Source organism: Monodelphis domestica, chromosome 4, assembly GCF_027887165.1.
Source record: "Monodelphis domestica isolate mMonDom1 chromosome 4, mMonDom1.pri, whole genome shotgun sequence".
NCBI lineage: Eukaryota > Metazoa > Chordata > Mammalia > Didelphimorphia > Didelphidae > Monodelphis > Monodelphis domestica.
In genome coordinates this window covers 97,273,651-97,294,354 of record NC_077230.1, presented here as the reverse complement: position 1 = coordinate 97,294,354, position 20,704 = coordinate 97,273,651, and positions in this window count along the sequence as shown.

The window sequence follows — 20,704 nt, the reverse complement described above, 5'->3', positions numbered from 1 at the left end:
TGTGGAGAGGGAGGAGTATTTATAGAGAAAGGTGATAGGATGTCAAATACAAACATGGAGATAGATGATAAAATGGAGAAAGATGACAGAACGCCAAGTATAGGGAACAACACATAGGCTAATTGGGTGAAACATAGAGTACATAAAGGGGAGAAAAGTGGGTAGGCTTCACAGTGGTTAGAGCCCTAGGTCTAGAGTCAAGAAGGCCTGAGTGAAAATATAGCCTCTGATATTAGATGTATTATCTTGGGCAAGTCATTTAACCCCAAGATGCTTCAGTTTCCTCAACTGTAAAATTCGGATGATAACAACATCTACCTTCTAGAGTTTCAGTGAAGATCAAATAAGATAACTGTAAGGTGTTTATCACAGTGGACAGTAAGTACTGTGTAAATACTCATTAATATTACTATCATGTTATAAAAAAGTCTAGAAAAGAGTGTTGAAATAAAGTAAAGGGAGTTAATTGTTAAATTGAGGAATTTTTGTTTTTGTTGCAAGAGAGAATGACATACAGCAGGATTTGACATAGTTTGGCTTGTATTAGGAAGATCAAATTAGCAGCAGTATAGAAAATTAATTAGAAAGTAGAGCACCAAAACTTTTAGGTACCCAGGAGGAAATTATGTTCAAGGGAGAAGTGAGGAGGACACAAATTCAGGGGAAGGTCATTAGATATAGCTATAATAAAGTAATGAACTTCATAAATTGACTTTAAAGATAGTTTCCATAGAGGAGCTAAAGAAATGTTTTTGATCAATTATTGTATCATTTAAATCAATTTATATCTTCTTAAAGTCATTACTTTGAAGGATAACATTCATTTGAATGTCTGATTGGTTTATAAAAAACACCAAGTCATTTAACTTTAGAGTTACAATTTATCTGAGATAGTTCAGTCAAAGATCCCATAGACCATCTCTGGATATTTCATCTAATGTTCAACACCAAACATTTAAGCTGAATGACATTTTTTATTATTTCAACTGAATAACCAATTATTTTTGATATTGTGCAATGTAGAGAACCCCAGATTCATAATCTTATCACCTCTTGCCTAGACAACTAGAAGAGCCTCCTTATAGGTGTTACAGTTTCCGGTGTAGACAAAGTCATAAAATTTTGAAGAAAGAAATATCATAGATCATAGTTCATAAAATACAGGAATTAGAAAAACATTGTTATTTAACAGGGAGAAGAATAACCTAGTATTGGAGTTTACTTATGGACTTGTTACTCTGTTTATGGATCATCTAATTCTTTGTCTTCTCTTCTATTTATTTCTGATCCCCTAACTGTGTTTTGCAGATATACCCAAAGATAGAATAGTAAAACTAAAACAAAAAATATATAGAGAGACCAAAAAAGGTCTAGATTTATCCTAGTTTAACATGTCAGTGTATTACAGTAGAAAAAAGTATTTACTGGAGTCATAAGTCTCTAGGGTTCAAATCCTATCTCTGTTATTTACTGCCTAAGTCACATAGGCCACTTAGAATAGTTGGCCCTTAGTTTACTCCTCTGTAAAATGGTGGGTGGGTAGAGGATAGGGGGTGGTGGATAGTTGGACAAGATAGCCTTAGATTTATGAGAATGATTGATGAGATGGTTGCTTCCAGTCTTTGATCTATGAGGAAAGACCCCAGCGATTAGACCCTATCAAATCATTCTGAATTAAGGACTGGTATTGCCCAGAAAGTCATTGCCAATGGAAGGCATGCAGTTCTTGGGGAGGATGTAGGGGCTGAGAAAAGTCTAGACTATATTTTGGTTAAGTCACAGTGTTAGAAGTTGTCCTACTTGAAGTCTGATTACTCCCTCATTGTCCCATGCCTCTAGATCAAGGGCGGGGGGTATTTGACCCTTGAACAAACTGAAGTCATGGGATTGGTGGTTAAGTTATCCATCCAGGGATGGGACTCATCCTAGAGTCTCCTCCAACTTTACTTCCATTGGATGAACCATTAGGGTTCAGAAATTTTGGGGGAAGGCTCAGAATAATCAATCACACCTTGAGGCATCAATAGAGTCTTGGACTGGAAAATAGAAAACTTGGGTTAGAATCAGAGAATGGGAATTCAAAACATATTCCTTCTACTTAAAGGATAAGATTTCAGAGCTGGGGGCATAAATTACATGATTTAATAAGGTTCCTTTCAATTCCTGGGATTTTATTGTTTTAAATAAAATCTCTACCATCAAATGGAGAGATGCTAAGTAGTTACTTAGATAAGTAAAAATTAAGAACCATAATATCTGGACTTAAGTCCTAGGTTGGCCAAACTTATCTATGTGACTTTGGACAAGTCAAATAACTTTTTGAATCTCCAACTTCTTATCTGTAAAATGAGAGGGGGAGACTATATGAATTCTAAGGTCTCTTAAAAGTATAATATTCTCTGTTATATATAAAATGAATCAATAGGTATTTATTAAGAAACTATTATATGTAGTGGAATTACTCATGGGCTATGGGAGGGGGGTGGAAAGAGGGGAGAGAAAGAACATGAATCATGTAGCCATGGAAAAATATTCTAAATGAATTAATTAAATTAAAAAAAAAGAAACTATTGTATACCAGGCACTGTGTTAAGTACTGGGGATACAAATATGAAAGAAAAAAATATAGCCCCTGCTATCACAGAGCTTAAAATCTAACATGGGAAGATAACACAAAAAAGGAAACTGATATATGTATTAACTCTAATTTTCCCAAGATTTCATTCATATCTCTTACCTCTTATTTATATTTTCTTTTGATTTATCTAAATCTGATAGAGAAAGGTTGAGGTCTCCCACTAGTAGAATTTTACTATCTATTTCCTTCTTAAGCTCCAATAGTTTCTCTTTTAAAAATCTGGATGCTATACCATTTGGTGCATACATGTTGAGTACTGATATTTCTTCATTGTCTATATTGCCTTTTATCAGGATGTAATTACCTTCTTTATCTCTTTTAATCAGATCTATTTTTACTTTGGCCTTGTCAAATATCATGATTGTGAATCCTGCCTTCTTTGTCTAAGTTAATGTCCAATAAATTTTGTCCCAGCCTCTTATCTATACCCTGTGTGTGTCTACCTGCCTCATTTGTGATTCTTGTAGACAATATATAGTAGGATTTTGGTTTTTAATCCACTCTGATATCTGCTTCTGTTTTATGAGTGAGTTCATCCTATTCACATTCAGAGTTATGATTACCACCTATGTATTCCCCATCAATTTTATTTCCTCTTTTAGTCCTGCCCTTTCTTCTTTCACTATTTCCTTCTACACCAGTGTTTTGCTTTTAATCAATCCCCTTGTTCCCCATCCTTATTTTACTTTTATTCCCACCTCATCCCTTCTTATTCCCCTCTTATTTCTCATTAAGATATATTAATCACCCCCAACCTTTCCCTACCTTTTAATAATCCCTTCTGTAGTCCCCTCCCCCCTTTGTTATTCCCTCTCAACTTCCTTGTAGGGTAATATGGAATTCTACATCCTGCTAGATTTGGTTTCTACCCTCTCAGAACTGAATCCACTGAGAGTAAAGTTTAAGCATTACCTATTACCACTTTCTTCCTCCCCTTCTTATAATACTATTTCTTCTTCTCCTCCCCATGTTACTCTTCATGTGGTAAAATTTATCCTATTTTTCTTCTTCCTTCAAGTTTCTCTCAATACCATCCTCTTTTTGTCATATCATTTTAAATAGCTTAATACCATAACCTCTGTCTATGAATATTTCTTCTATCTACTATGATAATGAAAATAATTTTTTAGAGTTACAGATATAATTTTCCTATATTGGGATATAATCAATTTGACCTTACTGAAGCCCTAAAAAAATTTCCTCTCTTTCTTGTTTACCTTTTTATGGTTCTCTTGAATTTTGTATTTGGACATCAAAATTTCCATTTAGTTTTGGTGTTTTCTTTAGGAATGCTTGGAAATCTGTTTTATTATTTGCCCCTGAAGGTATATAGTTGATTTTGATGGGTAGGTGATTCTTGGTTGTAGACCCAATTCTCTTGCCTTCCTGAATATCATATTCCAAGCCTTGTAGTCCTTTAGTGTAGAGGCTGCCAGATCCTATGTAATGCTGACTGGGGCTTCTTGATATCTGAATTGTCTCTTTCTAGTCATTTGCAGTATTTTCTACTTGACCTGGAAGATTTTGAATTTGGCTATGCCATTCCTAGGGGTTGTTGTTTGGGAATTTAATGTAAGAGGTGATCTATGGACTCTTTTAATATCTATTTCCCCTTCTTATTCAAGCATATCAGGGCAATTTTCTTGAATAATTTCTTGTAATATGATATCAAGGCTTTTATTTTGTTCCAGGATTTCCAGGAGATCAATAATTCCCAATTGTCTGTCCAGAATCTGTTTTCCAGGTCAGTTTTCTTTTCAATGAGATATTTCATGTTTCCTTCAATTTTTTTTCATTTTTTGATTTTACCTTATTAATTCTTGCTGTCTTGTGAGATCATTAGCTTCTATTTGCCCAATTCTAGTCTTTAAAGATTGATTTTCAATGATTATCTTTTGATTTTCCTTTTTTTAGTTTGGTCTATCCTGCTTTCCATGTCTTCCAGCAGGTCAATTCTGATCTCTAATTTACTTATCACTTAATTTGGTTTCAGTGCCTCTTTTTCCATGTGGGAAATTTTGTCTTTTAAGCTTCTATTTTTTTTCTAATTATTTTCATTCCCCCTACCACACACACACACTTTTCTTCCCACTCTTCTTCTATCTTTCCTAGTTGGTTCTTGAACTCCTTTTTGAGTTCCTTGAGAGCTTGTGACCAATTTTCATTTTTTTTTAAAGTTTGGGAAGATGGCAGCCTAGAAGGAGCAGAAGTTCAGACCTCTGAATACCCTTCCTAACCGATCACAAACTGAATGCTCCTAGAGGACTGAAAAACAAACTTAACAACAAGACAGAGCCAAGGAATCCTTCTGCTGGACTTAATTCAAAAGGTACGCCCCACCACCCTGAAAAGCCGGAATCCAAGAACACTTGGGTTTAAGGGGAAGACAAAAGGAAGGTCACAGGACCCATCCCCCTTCCCACCCAGAGAGCTGAGACACCAGTGGCAGCGGGAAATTCTGGGTGGACAAAGTTGCTAGTCTGGAGGGTGAACCTTGTGAGCGGGACAGTGCCAAGTTCAGAGCGTCCAACACAGATGGCAGGGAAGGAGCTAGAGAGGGAGCATAGACCTGGCAGCCTGGCCAGAGCTGTGGAGATACTCCATATTTGCTCCAGCCATCCAGGAAGTTTTGGACTCAAAGCACACCCAGCCCAACTAAGCTGAACTTAATCCCATCAAAAGTCTCCAGAACTGAGGGAAGCCCGGGCTCCACACCCATGCTCATTGACTGCTGGAATTTAATTCAATCAGAAGCCTCCAGAGGACAGGGAAGCTCAAACCCCAACAAACCTCCACCAGAGACTACACTGAGAGATCTCCTGTTAAAGCTCCAAGAGGGGAGACCGACAGAAGCCCCCAAAACCAAAAAATTGAGAGGAGCAAGAGCACAGAAAAATATGGAGAGTAAATAAGGGGTAAATTTGAGCAAACAACAGAAAAAGAAGAAAGGAACTACAATAGACAGCTTCTACTCAGCAAACGGAACAGAGGGGGAGAGATCAGCAAACGATAAATCAGAAATCCCAGCGAATTGGATACAGGCTGTGGAAGAACTCAAAACACAACTAAGAGAGGCTGAAGACAATTGGGAAAAGAACTTAAAAATTAAGACAAGTCATCTGGAAACAGAGGCACTTGAACTAAAATGAGAAAATAGTGTCTTGAAAGCCAACATCAACCAGCTGGAAAGTGAGGCAAAGGAGATGAAAGATGAGGTAAAGAGGATGAAAGGTGACCTTCAAAGAAAATCAGACCAGAAGGAAAAGGATGACCAAAAAGCCAGGGATGAAATTCAGTCTTTAAGAACCAGACTACAACAACAATAATTAAGTGACCTCACAAGGCAGCAGGACACTATAAAGCAAAACAAAAAGAATGAAAAAATTGAGGAAAATATGAAGCATCTCATTCACAAAACAGACAATTTAGAAAAATCGTACAAGAAAAGAAAATTTAAGAATCACTGGTCTATCAGAAGATCATGACAAAAGAAAAAGCCTGGACATAATACTACAGGAAATTATTCAGGAAAACTGCCCCGATATCCTAGAACAAGAGGGGAAAGTGGAGATTGAAAGAATCCACAGATCACCTCCTGTATTTCATCCCCAACTGACAACATCCAGGAATTTTATAGCCAAATTCAAAAACTATCAGACCAAAGAAAAGATATTACAAGTTGCCAAGAAAGTTTGTATGTGTTTGCTTTTTTGAGATTCCCTGCTGTTGCTTCTGTATTTTGCTCTTTTTCTCTGTAGAAATTATCTAGGGTCAAGAGAATTTTTTTTTCTGTTGCTTATTCCTTTTGCCACTAGTGGACTGAGGTTCCTGCATGGTGGTAATAATTACTTACATACATTCTGTTTCATAGGACTTCACCTGGGTGATGTCTTTCCTTCCCAGTCAGAAGGCTAAGTGAGGGCAGTTAGGTCTGTGATGTTCTTTGTGTAGTATGCTTTAAAGTATTTTTGCCCTGAGGCTATCTTTCCATCCCCTGCTGCCTCAGCTGTGACTGGCCTTGATCCTGCCCAGGCTCCACACTTTGCTGTCTAGGTTCCATGTTCTTCAGCCTTGAGTCTCAAGTCTCACTGCCAAGGCCTTGCACTGCCCTCAGGGGTAACTCTGTGGTGCTTTCTGCTCTAAGCCCTGAGAATATAGATATTGCCCCAGCCATCACTGATTGTGGAGTGTTAGGTGGTGTAGGGGAGGGGTGATCAGCTTATGCTTTGATTAGTGCAGTTTCACCCACTCATAGTGTGAGAATCTCCAAACACTGCCTACCTTTAAGACTACATTCAGTGTACGATCCCCTTTACTTGTCCAGTTTTGATTTCTGTCCTTTTGAGACACTTTACAATGATCAGGTGGAAGGAGATTTAGAAGTCTCCTGCTACTGTGCTGCTATTTTGATTCCACCCCCCATAAAAGGAATCTGAAAGCAGAGGAGGGGAGTGTGGAGGAGATGGTACCAGACTTGGAGCACTCCAGGGCATGGTAGGAAAGTAATTCATAGAAGTCCCAAATAGTTGAGCCATGTGAAAAAGGATTTGAACTAGATGATCTCTAAGACTCCTTATATGAGTTCCTTGAGTTTATATAAGGGCAGTGAGGGGGCACAGAAGATAGAATGTTGGACCTGGAGTCAAAAAACTCATCTTCCTGTGAGCAAATCTGACCTGAGACATTTACTAGCTATGTGACCCTGAGCAAATCACTGCATTCTGTTTCCCCTCTATAAAATGAACTGGAGAAGGAAATGGTTAACCACTCCAGTTTCTTTGCCAAGAAAATCCCAAATGGGTTCATGAAGATTTGGACACCACTGGAAACAGTTAGCTAGCTATAATGAAGTAATATATCTATGATTCATTGAGTCACAAAATCTGAGTTGGAAGAGACTTTAGAGGTCATCTAGTCAAGTCTACATCTGAACAAGAATACCCAACAAGTAATTATCTAGCCTTCATTTGAAGAAGCTAGTATTGAGTCAGAATCCCAGGGGAATTCAGGCAACTGTGTAAGAAAGATGAAGTTTTCATGTAATGATTTCCAATCAATAATTACTTCTACTTCCTGGGATTGTGAAAACAAAACAGAACAAAACTAGTCTTGAAGTTGGTTACTTAGTGTGATTTGGTGTGGTAGTAAGATCAGGCCCATGGGTATATTTGTATCTGAACATGGAACAGAAATTGTGGGAGAGAGAAAATAGATCAATTGAATGCATTCAGAGCAGTGTTAGCTGAGAAAGGAAGGAATTCCAAGTTCAGACCTTCAGAGCTGATTCTATGTTTACAGGCAGTGATATAAGAAAGATATCTGAAGGTAGTCTCTTGGACCTAATTTGGGTTGAGTTATGGTGAGTGTATTTTAGGACAAGGCAGAGGTGACTGAACTCTGTTGAGTTCCCCAAAGAGATTTGGGCCTTGCATATTGTGCGATGATCACTGAGCTTATGGTACAAAGTTTTTCATTTTGTTGTTTTTAACTAATTGAAATATTCATTAAATTTATTTGCATTCTTGTAATGTTTTCCTGTTAGGTTGTAAATTTTATTTTTTAAATTATTATTATTTTAAAAATTGTGATTTTCAATTTCAAATATTTTTCATTTTCCCACCCCTTCCCTACCCATTGAAAAAGCACAAAATACCAATTTATGTGTTGTAATACAAAAATGAGATGAGTTAAAAAAATATACCTCATTATACCCTCTTCAGATCTCTGTCTGAAAGTGGATAGCATTTTCCCTCGTGAGTCCTTTGGGATTGTGTATCATTTTATTGAACAAAGTTGTTAAATCTATCATAGTTAATTAATATTACAATATTGCTATTACTCTATTATGTGGTTCTGCTTACTTCACTGTATATAAGTTTGTATATATCTTTCTAGGTTTTTCTGGAACCATCCTGCTTTTCATTTCTTACAGCACAACAGTATTCCATTAAAATCATACATTATGCATTTGTATTCACTTTGTGTTTGAACTAGTCTTTTCATATTCCATGTCCTATTTCCAATCTTTCCTCAGGTTCCCTTCCCCTCATCCCTGAAATATATAATCTGCTCACCTTCACCTACTAGAATCCCTACACACTTTTGAATGCTACCTTCAACATAAAGACTGTTTGGATCTCCCAATTTGGTAATGGCCCCTTCATCTCCCCACACCATGAGTTATTTTGTATATATTTTGGATTTACATACCTGTGGTCAGTTTGTTTTCATTCTAGTACAAAGTAAAGTCCTTGAATGCAGAAAGGATTTCATTTTTGAATTTGTCACCCCAGCACTTAACACAGTGCCTGGAACATAGTAGGTATTCATGCATGTTGAAGGTATAAGGATTCAATCAGTCAGTAGGACTTGGAATCAGAAGAGATATATCTGAAGTCTTAGCTCAGTGATGTTTTGGCTATGGGCATGCCATGTAACTGTTCTAAGCCTTGGTTTTCTTACCTGTAAAATGGAGATTGCCATTGTACTACCTATTTCATAGGGGGTTATGAAAAAAAGTCTTTTGAAACTATAATTCATGGTAGAACTATGGTCCTGTATAAATGTGATTTGTGGTGATTCTCTATCTTGTGGAATGACTCTCAGTTAGAATATTAGAGGTTATACAATAACTTTTAGGAACAATATACTAATCATAGTTAAAATGATAGAACTTGACATTTACTATATCAGTATATTTTGTGAGTGTTATTGTGTTTTATTACCAAGCTAAGAATATTCCATTAGTCATTCCGACATCTCTAAATGTTTTGTAAAATATATAAAAAGGACAGTCTGTATACACACATTTCATGAGCTGTGGTGATCTTCAGTGAAAGGTGTGTGTGGGGGTTCCCTTTGATTTTACATGCTACTTTCTTGATCAAAAGAATCTCAATGGATGACCTATCTGTACTTATAAAATCAGAGTTGGAAGTAACTACAGGTGCCAGTCAGTTTGATACCTGAACAGAAATCCTTTTATAATATCTTTGAGACCCTGTTTTGGAGGACTTCTAGTTATGGGGAATTGTACTATTTCCTAAGCAGGACCATTCCATATTTATTCAGTCTGGTTACAAAGTTTTCCCATGTATATGGAGAATCCAGTCATGAGTATGTGTTAAGCATTTGGCTGATGTTGTGAACATGTACAGACATTTTGTATTTGTCTCCTGCCTGCCAACCATGTGCTGAAGAGCAACCTTTTATGCATGGGCTGCATAACTAGAAGTGGGGGATGATTTTAAAAGGCATTGGCTGACAAGAACTTTTTTTTCCTCTTGATTCCTGCTAGAATGTATTCTAATGAGCAAGGAGAGATGATGCTATAAGGGCAGAAGCTTTGTTCCATTCTCATCAGAGACTGATGGAATATATAGAGTGTTCAGGGAAGACTAACACCTCTGGCATGAGGCCTCGCCAAGTCTTTTTTGGGATTCGTTATCCACTTTTGGTGTCCATCTTTCACTCAACTCTCACCTGTAGCTCCAAGAAGCTGTAGTATGCACAGTGGCCACACCTTGGAAAATGTCTTGGCAGGCAGGCTAAATCAGGTTGGGGATAACTCATAAATCCATTAACAAGTTAGAGAACAGTCTACCCCAAAATTATGAAAGCTTCTCTCAGTGGAATGGGCAGACGATGATAATTTGTTCCAAGGGCTGAAACAGGCACTGTAGAGCACTTGGAGCTTGGTTACTGTATGGAAGATGCCAAGATCATCTACTGCATCCTGACTTTTATCTTGCCAGAGAAATTAAGGTATCAAGGAATCACAATCAAGATTATCCAAGATTTAGTAAGTAACATATAAAAGACCAGAGAACATTGAATCAGAAATTCTAAAAAGCAAATGATAAAGGTCTACAACCAAGAACAATTAACTCAGCAAAACTGACTATAATCCTCCAAGGAAAACCTATGTCTTCATTGAAATAGAGGAATCAAAATATTCCTGATGAAAAACTAGAGGTCAAATTCCAATATGAGAGTGAAGATATAAATAAAACAACAAATTCAAGTTAATAATTAAGATGTAATTTATATGGATGAACTATTATGTTCTAATGGAAGGTGGTGATGTTAAAAGGGTTCTTTCAGAATCCTAATTTTATAAGGAGTCATAGATGTAGTCACATAAGCCAGAAGACATATATGTACATATACATTTTATATTTTGAAGATGATATAAGAAAAAAGGAAAAGGTGGGGAGGATTCATTAGGGGAAAATAGAAGAAACAAAGGGCAATTTGTTAATATATATAATTAAGGTGTATAAAAAGAACTTTACACAAATATAGAGTGAGGTTATTTGAACTTCACTTTTATCTAAAGTATTTAAAAGAGAGCAGAATGCATAAACACAAACACAAGGAGTTTGGTGTAAGAAAACATTCAACTTAATACAAACACTGATAATATCAAGAAAATGAACAGAGAATTGAGATTCAGGAAGGAGTTAGTCATAAGCAAAACAAATCCTAAGCTTGGAGAGGAAATAGTGAAGAGAAATAATACATAATACTTTGTAGGCATTATGTAATGCTTATTTTATTTCCTTTCTTTTCCAATTAAAAAGAGTCTATATAAACTGGAATCCTATCCAATAAAATCAGGGATGAAACAAGGATATCCATTGTCACCACTTCTATTTAATGTAGTACTAGTAATACTAATTTTAGCAATAAGACAAAAAAAAGAAATTGAAGGAATAAGCATAGGTTAAGAAGAAACAAATGGATCACTTTTTTGCAGATGATATAATCATGAGGTAAAAGAAAACTAAATTACAAACTAAAAAATTGATTGAAACAATTGATAACCAGAAAATTTACAGGATAGAGAAAGAATCCACATAAATCTTCAACATTTCTATATTTTACTAATAAATCACAGCCTGAAGAGATAGAAAAATAAATTTCATCTCTTGGCAAGATAAGAACTATACAAATGCAATTACAAACCACAGTTTGCAGTAATAAAAAGACTTTTATAATGAGAAAAATATTAATTGTTCATGGTTAAAATGAGTCAATAACCTATGAAAATTCTACCTAATTTAATCTATTTATTCAATGCCATGCTAATCAAACTACCAAAGAATTACTTTCTCCGACCAGAAGAAATAATAATGAAATTCATATGGAGTCAGTAAAGGACAAAAATCTCAGAGGAAATGAAAAAGTGTGGGAATGAAGGAGGTCTAGAAATACCCCAGTGCAAACTATGCTACATAGCAGTAATTATTAAAACAATTTGGTATGGGTTACAAAGACAGACTTCAGTGAAACATTAGTTACAAAATACACAGAAGCAAATGTATTTACTTGTCTAGTCATAACTATTGTAATAAGGATTCACTATTTGATAAAAATTGCTTGATGAAAATTGGACGATCATATGAAAGAAATTTTATTTAGGCTAATACTTGACACCTAATAGTAAGGTCATCTCCAAACCCATACATTGAGTTAGATGTAAAACATCATGTCATAAGCACATTAGAAAAATATGTAAAAATGTCTACCAAATCTATAGCTAGAAGGAAATCTCATGACCAAACAAGGGATAAAGAGGATCACAGAAGATAAAATGGATCATTTTAATTATATAAAATTAAAAAGTTTTAGCACAAATAAATCTAATAAAGCAAAGATTCAAAGGGATGCAATAAATTAGAGAAAAAATCTTTTTTTTTAGAAATCTGACTACTTTTATTAAAATCAGAGGAAAGTTTCTATAATTAGAGGTTTCCAAAAAATGGAATGAGTTGCCTTGAGAGATTGCTTATCAGTAAAGTTCTTTTTTTTTGCTAGTTTTTAAACATTATTTTATTTGGTCATTTTCATACATTATTCATTGGAAACAGAGATCATTTTCTCCCCCCCCCCCCAATTCCCCTCCCCTAGCTGACGTGTGATTCCACTGGGTATCACATGTGTCCTTGATCCGAACTCATTTCCATGTTATTGGTTTTTGCATTAGGTTGTTCATTTAGAGTCTCTCCTCAATCATATCCCCTCCGCCCCTGTAGTCAAGCAGTTGCTTTTCCTTGGTGTTTATACTCCCACACTTTATCCTCTGCTTGAGGATAGTGTTTTTTCTCATAGATCCCTACAGATTGTTCAGGGACATTGCATTGCCACTAATGGAGAAGTCCATTGCCTTTGATTGTATCACAATGTATCAGTCTCTGTGTACAATGTTTTCCTGGTTCTGATCCTCTTGCTCTCCATCACTTCCTGGAGGTTGTTCCATTCTCTATGGAATTCCTCCACTTTATTATTCCTTTTAGCACAATAGTATTCCATCACCAACATATAGCACAATTTGTTCAGCCTTTCCCCAATTGAAGGACATCCCCTCATTTTCCAATTTTTGGCCACCACAAAGAGCACAGCAATGAATATGCTTGTCCAAGTCTTTTTCCTTATTATCTCTTTGGAGTACAAACCCAGCAGTGCTATAGCTGGATCAAAGGGCAGACAGTCTTTAACTGCCTGTTCATGTCCCTTGCCCAGTTATCAATTGGAGAATGGCTTGATTATTTTGTACAACTGGTTTAACTCTTTATGAATTTTAGTAATTAGACCTTTGTCAGAGGATTTTGTTATGAAGATTGTTTCCCAATTTGTTGCTTCCCTTCTAATTTAGGTTACATTGGTTTTGTTTGTACAAAACCATTTTAATTTGATGTAATCAAAATTATTTATTTTACATTTTGTGACTCTTTCTAAGTCTTGTTTGGTTTTTAAATATTTCCCTTCCCAAAAGTCTGATATGCATACTATTCTGTGTTCACCTACTTTACTTATAGTTTCCTTCTTTATATTCAAGTCATTCACCCATTCTGAGTTTATTGTGGTGTAGGGTGTGAGGTGTTGATCCAAACCTAATCTCTCCAACACTATCTTCCAATTTTCCCAGCAGTTTTTATCAAATAGTGGATTTTTGTCCCAAAAGCTGGGGTCTACTGTCTTGCTGAGGTCATTTACCCCAAGTCTATTCCACTGATCCTCCTTTCTGTCTCTTAGCCAGTACCAAATTGTTTTGATGAACACTGCTTGTGATATAGTTTGAGATCTGGGACTGCAAGGCAACCTTCCTTTGTATTTTTTTCATAATTTTCCTGGATATCCTTGTTCCTTTGTTCTTCCAAATGAACTTTGTTATGGTTTTCTCTAATTCAGTAAAAAAGTTTTTTGGAAGTTCAATGGGTATGGCACAAAATAGATAGATAAGTTTGGGTAGGATGGTCATTTTTATGATGTTAGCTCATCCAACCCATGAGCAATCAATGTTTTTCCAGTTGTTTAGATCTAGTTTTAATTGTGTAGAGACTGTTTTGTAGTTGTGTTCACATAGTTCCTGTGTTTGTCTTGATAGATAGATTCCTAAGAATTTTATATTTTTGGGGGTGACTTTAAATGGAATTTCTCTTTCTAATTCTTGCGGCTGAACTGGGTTGAAGATATATGCTGATGACTTATGTGGGTTTATTTTGTATCCTGCAACTTTGATAAAGTTGTTAATTATTTTAACTAGCTTTTTGGTTGATTCTCTAGGATTCTTTAAGAAAATCATCATATCATTCACAAAGAGTGACACCTTGGTCTCCTCATTGCCAATTTTAATACCTTCAATTTCTTTTCCTTCTCTAATTTCTACTGCTAGTGTTCCTAGTACAATATTAAATAATAAAGGTGATAATGGGCATCCTTGTTTTACTCCTGATCTTATTGAGAAAGCTTCAAGTTTATCCCCATTGCAGATCATGTTTGCTGATGGTTTTAGATATATACTGTTAATTATTTTTAGGAAAGGCCCTTCTATTACTATACTCTCTAGTATTTACAATAGGAATGAGTATTGTATTTCATCAAAGGCTTTTTATGCATCTATTGAGATAATCATGTGATTTTTGTCGGTTTGCTTGTTAATATGGTCAATTATGTGGATTTGTGGATGGTTTTCCTAATATTGAACCATCCTTGCATTCCTGGTAGGAATCCTACCAGATCATGGTGGATAAAGCTTGTGATGACTTGCTGGAGTCTTTTTGCTAGTATCCTATTTAAGATTTTTGCATCTATTTTCATTAAGGAGATTGGTCTATAGTTTTCTTTCTCTGTTTTTAACTTGCATGGGTTTGGGATCAGTACCATGTTTGTGTCATAAAAAGAATTTGGTAGAACCCTTTCTTGGCTTATTCTGTCAAATAGTTTGTATAATATTGGGATTAGTTGTTCTTTGAATGTATCATAGAATTCATTTGTGAATCCATCTTGACCTGGGGATTTTTTCTTAGGGATTTCTTTGATGACTTGTTCAATTTCTTTTTCTGATATGGGGTTGTTTAAGTAATTTATTTCTTCCTCTTTTAGTCTAAGCAGTTTATATTTTTTGTAAGTATTCCTCCATATCACCTAGACTGCCATATTTGTTGCAATATAATTGGGCATAGTAGTTTTTAATGATTGCCTTAATTTCCTATTCACTAGAGGTGAGCTCTCCCTTTTCATCTTGGATACTGTCAATTTGGTTTTTTCCTTTCTTTTTTTTTAAATTAGACTGACTAGTACTTTGTCTATTTTATTTGTTTTGTCAAAGTCCCAGCTTGTAGTCTTATTTATTAAATCAATAGTTCTTTGACTTTCAATTTTATTGATTTCTCCTTTGATTTTTAGGATCTCTAATTTAGTCTTCATCTGAGGATTTTTAATTTGTTCACTTTCTTGTTTTTTTAATTTGCATGCCCAATTCATTGACCTCTGCCCTTCTTAATTTATTTATATATGAACTCAAGGATATAAATTTCCTCTTGAGTACTGCTTTGGCTGCATTCCATAGGTTTTCAAAGGTTGTCTCATTATTGTAATTTTCTTCAATGTAGTTATTAATTGTTTCCATGATTTGTTCTTTAACCAGTTTTGGAGAATCATATTGTTTAATTTCCCCAAAATTTTTGATTTATCTCTCCATGTACCCTTACTAATTATTATTTTCATTGCATTGTGGTCTGAGAAGGTTGCATTTATTATTTCTGTCTTTTTGCTCTTGTTTGCAATGATTTTAGGCCCTAATACATGGTCAATTTTTGTGAATGTACCATGTGCTGGTGAAAAGAAGGTATATTCCTTTTTGGCCCTATTAATTTTTCTCCACATGTCAACTAAGTCTAATTTTTCTAAGATTTCATTCACTTCTCTCACCTCTTTCTTATTTATTTTTTGGTTTTATTTATCAAGTTCAGATAGAGGAAGGTCCAGATCTCCCACTAGTATAGTTTTTCTCTCTATTTCATCCTTGAGCTCCTCTAGTTTCTCCTTTAGAAATTTGTATGCTATACCATTTGGTGCATGCATATTGAGTACAGATATTTCCTCATTGTCTATACTGCCTTTTATCGGGATATAATTACCTTCCCTATCTCTTTTAACTAGATTTATTTTTACTTGGCTTTGCCAGATATCATGATTGTGACTCCTGCCTTCTTTTTAGCAGTTGATGCCCAGTAAATTTGCCTCCATCCTATGTGTATCTGACTTTAACCCTATGTGTATCTTCCTTCCTCATGTGTGTTTCTTGCAGATAGCATATGGTAGGGTTTTGGATTCTAATCCACTCTGATATTCACTTGAATTTTATGGGTGAGTTCATTCCATTCACTTTCAGAGTTATGATTACTAGCTGTGTATTTCCCAGCAATTTGATTTCTACTCCTGGCCCTGCCTTTTCTTCTTTCACTATTTCCTTCTATACCAATGTTTGTTTATAATCAGTCCCCCTAGTTCCCACCCTTAATTTTACTTCCCTTTCTAACCTCCTCGTTTCTTATTCTCCCCCCTTATTTTCTCCTGTAGTCTTTTTTAAATTATACCCCCCTACCCTCTCCTTCCCTTGTACTGCTTCCCTCCCCAACAGTCCATTTTTTACCCTTCTACTACCCTATAGGGCGCAAATCTATTCTCTGCCCCAATGGATTGGATTGTTCTTCCCTCTTTGGGTCTGTTTCAAAACACGTAAGAGTTGAGTATTTCCTATCTCCAACCTCTTTACCCTTCCAGTGTATCGATGTTCTCCCCCCTCCCACCATGAGCTTCTTTGTGATATATAAATTTACCCCCATTTGTTTCTTTTCCCATTTCTTTTATTATTAACCTCTTTTTCTTTTTAGCTCTGGTTGTTTAGATATATATATATATATATATATATATATATATGTGTGTGTGTGTGTGTGTGTATGTGTGTACACACACGTATATGTATTTTTGCATGCATATATCTATATACCTATTTATGTCTTGTCCTTTCATCCTATACAGTTTGTCACTGTTCCCTCTAAGTGCAATTCTTCCAGCTGCCCAGGTGATAGCAACAGTTTTTAAGAGTTACCAATGACCTATTTTCTTACAGGGATAAATATCATTTTAACTTATTGAGTCTTTTAAAAAATTGTTGTTGTTGTTGTTTTGTTTTTCTTTTTTCCCTCTTTTTAAATTACCTTTTGATGATTCTCTTGAGTTCTGTGCTTGGACATCAAATCTTCTGTTCAGGTCTTATCTTTTCTTTATGAATGCTTGGAATTCTCCTATTATATTGAATGACCATACTTTCCCCTGTAAGAATATAGTCAGGTTTGATGGGTATTTGATTCTTGATTGTAGAACTAGTTCCCTTCTTTCCAGAATATAATATTCCATGCCTTTTGGTCCTTCAGTGTGGATGCAGCCAGATTCTGTGTTATTCTCACTGTGTTTCTGTGGTATATGAATGGCTTCTTCTTGGCAGCTTGTAATATCTTTTCTTTGGTCTGATAGTTTTTTAATTTGGTTATAACATTCCTGGGTATTGTCAGTTGAAGATTAAATACAGGAGGTGATCTGTGGATTCTTTCAATCTCCACTTTCCCCTTTTGTTCTAGGATATCAGGGCAGTTTTCCCGAATAATTTCCTGTAGTATTATATCCAGGATTTTGTCTTTTTGTCATAATCTTCTGATAGACCAATGATTCTTAAATTGTCTCTTCTCAAATGATTTTCTAAATTGTTTGTTTTGTGAATGAGATGTTTTATATTTTCCTCAATTTTTTCATTCTTTTTGTTTTGTTTTATAGTGTCCTGCTGCCTTGTGAGGTCACTTAATTACTGTTGTTGTAGTCTGGTTCTTAAAGACTGGATTTCATCCCTGGCTTTTTGGTTATCCTTTTCCTTCTGGTCTGATTTTCTTTGAAGGTCACCTTTCATCCTCTTTACCTCCTCTTTCATCTCCTTTGCCTCACTTTCCAGCTGGTTGATTTTGGCTTTCAAGACACTATTTTCTCATTTTAGTTCAAGTGCCACTGTTCCAGATGAGTTATCTTAGTTTTCAAGTTCTTTTCCCAATTGTCTTCAGCCTCTCTTAGTTGTGTTTTGAGTTCTTCCACAGCCTGTATCCAATTCGCTGGGATTTCTGATTTATCGTTTGTTGATCTCTCCCCGTCTGTTCTGTTTGTTGAGTAGAAGCTGTCTATTGTAGTTTCTTTCTTATTTTTCTATTGTTTGCTCAAATTCACCCCTTCTTTACTCCCTGTATTTGTCTGTGCTCTTGATCCTCTCACTTTTTTGGTTTTGGGGGCTCCTGTCAGTCTTCCCTCTTGGAGCTTTAACAGGAGATCTCTCAGTGTAGTCTCTGGTGGTTAGTTGGGGTTTGACCTTCCCTGTGCTCTGGAGGCTTTTGATTGGGTTAAATTCCAGCAGTCAATGAGGATGGGTATGGAGCCTGAGCTTCCCTCAGTTCTGGAGACTTTTGATGGGATTAAGTTCAGCTTAGTTGGGCTGGGTGTGCTTTGAGTCCAAAACTTCCTGGATGACTGGAGCAAATATGGAGGATCTCCACAGCTCTGGCCAGGCTGCCAGGTCTATGCTCCCTCTCTAGCTCCTTCCCCGCCATCTGTGTTGGACACTCTGAACTTGACACTGTCCTGCTCATGAGGTTCACCCTCCAGACCAGAACCTTTGTCCACCCAGAATTTCCCACTGCCACTGGTGTCTCAGCTCTCTGGGTGGGACGGGGGATGGGTCCTGTGACCTTCCTTTTGTCTTCCCCTTAAACCCAAGTGTTCTTGGGTTCTGGCTTTTCAGGGTGGGGGGGGTGTACCTTTTGAATTAAGTCCAGCAGGAGGGTTCCTTGGCTCTGTCTTGTTTTTAAGTTTCTTTTTCAGTCCCCTCTGAGCATTCAGTTTGTGTTTGGTTAGGAAGTGTATTCAGAGGTCTGAACTTCTGCTCCTTCTATGCCACCATCCTGACTCTGCCTCCTAGAGAAAAAATCCTTACAGCAGATTTCTTTGATAAACATCTCACTTCCATGGTGTATAAGGAACTGTTTCAAATCTATAAGATAAAAACTATTTCCTAAATGATAAATTATCAGAGGTTATGAACATGCAGTTCTCAAATGAAGAAATCTACACTGTAGTCATATTAAAAATGCTCCAAATAAATACTAATTGAGGAATTAATAACAAAGCAATTTTTGAGATTTTACCTTACAGCCCTCTGATTGGAAAAGATGACAAAGAAGGAAACTGATACATGTTGGAGCAGAGCTGTGATAAAACAGACACTTTTGGGTACTATTGATGTACCTATGAAAGGGTACAATCATTCTGAAAATTCGGAATGATATACAAAAAGTTACCAAAATCTCCTTGCCCTTTTGCCTAAATATACCACTTTAAATGTGCTACTTAATGTGGTGATAACAAGAAATTACAATATTCCAGAAATGGCATTATCAGGGCAGCAGATCATAGATATCAAGTCAAATCATCAAATATTTGTGAAACTCTTACTGTATTCTAGGCACTGTGTTAAGCCTTAGGAATATAAATACAAACAAAAAGAAAGACAGCCCCAGAACTCAGGGAACTTATATTCTAACAGGAAAGATGATATATAAAATGGATATTAAAAATAAGGGGAAGGGGAAATATATCCATGGGATCTAGTAGAAAAGTCCAGATATTCAAAAGTGAGATTGGAAGAAAAATGAAGTATGACTGGAGTGGATCATTCAAAATTGAGATTTTTGTGGGCAGCTGGGTGGCTCAGTGGATTGAGAGCTTCCACACACTTCCTAGCTGTGTGACCCTTGGCAGGTCACTTAACCCCCATTACCTAGCCCTTACCACTCTTCTGCCTTAGGACCAATACACTGTATTGATTCTAAAACAGAAAGTAAGGGTTTAAAAATATTTAGAGGAGGGTGGAGGAGTGGAGGTATAGTTTCCTGTGAGAAGATCACAGGGAAAGAAGGAACTTTCAATGAAAAGGCAACTGAGTGATGGTGGTGAAGTCCAAGGGTAAAGAAGTGGATCTGAGATGGGAACATAAATATCATCTCCCTAATTCTGTACAATTTACTCCCCTTGATGCTGCTTAGGATCACATTACTATTTTGGGTTACTCTTATCACACGATTGACTCATAATGAGCTTGCTATACCCTAAAAATCTATGTCTTCTTCACAAAAATTACTATATAGGGGTACCTCCCCACAATATACTCACAAGGTTGATTATTTTGAACTCATTGAAGGAATACATTAATTCCTATTAAATTTTATATTATTAGATTTGTCATATTTTTCTCTATTATCAACCATTGAGATACTGACTTAATCATCCAGTATGTAGGCTGTCATTTCTATCTTTGTATCTTCTGTACAAAAGCATACTGTCTATGCATTCATTCAAGATACCGAGAAAGATGTTAAACAGCATTTACCAAAGGTACATTCCCAAGACACTTCTGTCTAAACCTCTCTTTTAGCTTCTATCTCCCCATTAACCCTTTTGAATGATTTACACTAAGTTCTGACTTAAACCTAGTTTTAAATTTGTTTGAGTGCACTGGACTTTATTTCTCATCTCTCAGTTTCTCCTAAAAGAAGACCATGACACTGTTGGTGAATTGTGAATAGTTCACAATTGTAAATCATAGCCTAGTCCAAACATTATGGAGAACAATTTGAAACTATGCTTAAAGATCTATAAAATTGTGCACACCTTTTTACTCTATAA